This window comes from Magnolia sinica, chromosome 8, assembly GCF_029962835.1.
Source record: "Magnolia sinica isolate HGM2019 chromosome 8, MsV1, whole genome shotgun sequence".
Lineage (NCBI taxonomy): Eukaryota > Viridiplantae > Streptophyta > Magnoliopsida > Magnoliales > Magnoliaceae > Magnolia > Magnolia sinica.
Window position 1 is genome coordinate 6,402,853 of NC_080580.1, and position 3,522 is coordinate 6,406,374.

Consider the following 3,522-nt stretch of genomic DNA (forward strand, 5'->3'; position numbering starts at 1 on the left):
TTGAATATTTTTAGCAGCGAATATTTTTAGCAGCGAATATTTTCGCTGCTAAAAGTCTTGTAAAGTTTTTTTAGCGACGAAAATTTTCGTCGCTAAAAAGCTTGCCTTTAGCGACGATTCAAATTTTTCGCCGATAAAACCCTTTTACTTCGCTCTTTTAGCGACGAAAATTTTCGTCGCTAAAAGTAGGATTTCTTGTACTGCGATGCATGTAAAGGGATTCATGAAATCGGTTTACCATTAGAAATTATTCAAAAGATCACATTTGAAGAGAAGGTCACGGCATACAACATGGATCATTTATAGAAACTAGTGGATGACAAATTATGTGTAACATACAGAGATGGTTCAGCCACTTATGCAATTAAGGAAGGTTCAAAAGGACATACATATTTGAAAGTTGGTCAAATCATAAACAAGCGTATTATGGACAGAGACATTGTTTTCATTAATAGGCCACCTAGTACCCATAAACATTCATTGCAAGCATTTTCTATATGCATGGCAACCATACTGTTAAGATCAATCCTCTTATTTTCATTTACAGAAACTAGTGGATGACAAATTATGTGTAACATACAGAGATGGCTCAGCCACTTATACAATTAAGGAAGGTTCAAAAGGACATACATATTTGAAAGTTGGTCAAATCATAAACAGACGTATTATGGACGGAGACATCATTTTCATTAATAGGCCACCTAGTACTCATAAACATTCATTGCAAGCATTTTCTGTCTATGTGCATGACGACCATACTGTTAAGATCAATCCTCTTAAGTCTATGTAGTTCTATCATCAATTTTGTTCAAATTACACTTTAATAGTCCTCCAATCCCAATATGTATATTCACATCAAAGATTGATCAAAACCTAATGGTCCCTTAGAGAAAGGCCAAGGTGATCCAAGCAATGATACTCAGATGCATGCACATGTACCAATCATATACTTGTGCAAGAACATGCCCAATCATCAGCTGGGGCCTGTCATAATCATGCCTTTATCTAAATGAGGTTGTTGTGATTACCAAGTGGCATGTACTTATGTGAGAAATTAAAACAGTTAGAATGAAAGTTAATAGATATTCAATATAGGCATGTTGTCGAAGTTTTTTGTGGATAATCCTAATTTGTGGACTAAAGAAGGTTCATAACAGGCCCTACCTAATGTTTGGAAGGTCCTCTTCAAACTTTAATTTCATATTGAAACTTAGAAAGGGTAACATGAGAATCATGTAGCCGACCTGTATTTGGTCACAAAGTAATGAAGGAATGTACAAATCTCTACTATAGCCAATTCCTTGCCAAGGCATAGCCTGCATCCTCCTCCAAATATCAGGAAATGCTGATGAGACTCCAAGCTATTGTCCTGCATTCAATGATCATTTGTATCTCATCCACCAAAAAAAGAAAACATAAATAAATAAAATAAATAAAATAAAGAAAGAAAGAAAGAAAGAAAGGGCAGCAAATAATGTTAGCCTCTGTCGTGGCAAGTTGGGTTTTTGGGCAAAAGGAAACGACATATCATTCTTCTTGTTGTCTTTTGGGCTATATGGGCGGAGCGTAATAATCGCTGCTTTAGGAATTCCTCAGTCTCAGCTGCAAGAGTGTTCTCTAGAGTGCTAGTTCTGTTTCGAGATGGGCTCCGTAATGTTGTTTTTGCTGGGTTTGGCTACCGTGGGGCAGTTTTTTGTAGTTTTTGTTTTTCCTTGTTTCTTATAGCTTGCTGTTTTTCCTATGCCTTGGCGTCCATGTATGCTGTGTATCAAGATAAGAGTACTTAACAACCAACTTTAATGTAAGCATTAAGCACTGGATGCTTTCCCATATTATAATACAGGACTGAATGGGCGAGAGGAAGAAGAAGAAAGGGTCGTTGCATACAAGTGGTTGTAGATGATCAGTTTTTTATAGAATTATATATTAATGCAAAGAATACAACCAGCTTCATAAAAGCACATTGATAACATATAGAGAGAACCAGGTATAAAGAACAAGGAAAAGGTAGGTTATATTATTTTTTTTCCTGACCTTGATGAAGAGTTCATAGACTGCAAGTCCAATACAAGTACTTTGTGGCAAATTTTTGGGAGTTGAATTTTCCATACATTTCAACCAATTCAAATATGCATAAGAACTAAGTTTCTGGTCATGACAAAGTACATAATATCACTTCTTGGCAAATATATAGAAGCTAAATGTATTCATGGTCTTGGAACATACATCTTTGGAAACCCATACACTAAACTACAGAAGGCTACAAAAAAAAAAAAAACCAACAAATGGAGAAATGCTCGGGTGGGTTGTACGTATGGGAACGTCCTTATAGATAGTTGCAGTCAGACATGAGGTATTGATAACATTAATCTGGACCTTCTGTTTTATCCAATGCTCCTTTCTTAGGCCCCTTTCAGAAAATCAAACAAACTGGATAACATCAACCCTATTAATATAAACGTCCACTTTCCAACCCATGGATGAGATGGTTACTATCACCTAACCAAGGCAATTGTTTCAAAACCACAAGCAAAACTCAAATAGAGGATGCCACCACCAATTGATGATTGAAATTGATAATTTGACCTAATTTTTTTATTATTATTATTATAAATGAACATGGCCATCCATTTTTCATGCTATGGATAGGATGGTAAGAACCATTAAGATGAATGGATTTTTCAAGATGGCCAATGAAGAGTAAGCTAGACCACATGGGCAGTTTAGATCAATGATATGAACTACTGATGTGTCCAAACTGCAATTATGTGTATAGGAAGGTTCCCATGTACATAGCCAATTGGAGCATTTCCAGAAAGAAAAATATTAATTATAATTAAATACAGATATTCAACAAATGGATCACTTACCTTTTATATTGATGCAGGACTAGACCAAGATATGGAAGTAATCCAATGCATGTGTGAACTATTCAAAGTCAGTGCCCTGGAAAAGAAAATAATTTTTTTTAAAAAAAAAAATTGAAGTTTTAGCAATCGAGAGAGGACGAATTCAAATATAAGATCTTTATGGATAGAGATGCACTGCCTGCCTCAAAGGAACAAGAGAAGAAAGTGTCAAAAAAATTTACCAGGACAATTTATGTTGAAATCACAGTTCTCTAACAGTCATCTGACTCGGTTAAAAGGGGCTACAAGATGTTATATGAGGCAAATTAGTGAACTCGCACAGTTTCGTCAGAATATAACTTTAATGAACACATCAAGATGATCAATGTTCTGTGTGACGATGGAATATGAGGTAAGTTATGACTCATTAGTCTAGTACATGAGCCTGAAAATGAATTATTGAAAAGAAAAAAGAAAAAGGCAGGGTACTGTATCTCTTGGTGATCTTTCCTATGCTTGCCAACAAAACATGATTGATGTGTCAATTCTTAATTCTTCTGCCTCCCATAATTGAAAATTTTTAATATACACATTAGGTTGGGCCCCATCGTGATGCATGCCAAAGCTCAGCATATAGATCATCATTTTCATCTGAAATCAGAGAACTATAACA

The 3,522-nt window shown here is 35.4% G+C and overlaps 1 long non-coding RNA gene across 1 annotated transcript; it reads right to left on the minus strand.

Annotated features, from left to right (window-relative positions):
- Nucleotides 1-1,862: 1,862 nt before the first annotated feature.
- LOC131253844 (uncharacterized) lies at nucleotides 1,863-3,242 on the minus strand. Its single transcript, XR_009175306.1, has 3 exons — nucleotides 3,092-3,242; nucleotides 2,871-2,946; nucleotides 1,863-2,499 (listed from the first exon to the last, which is right to left on the minus strand). It is a non-coding gene; the product is annotated as an uncharacterized LOC131253844 (long non-coding RNA).
- Between the last annotated feature and the right edge of the window lie 280 nt (nucleotides 3,243-3,522).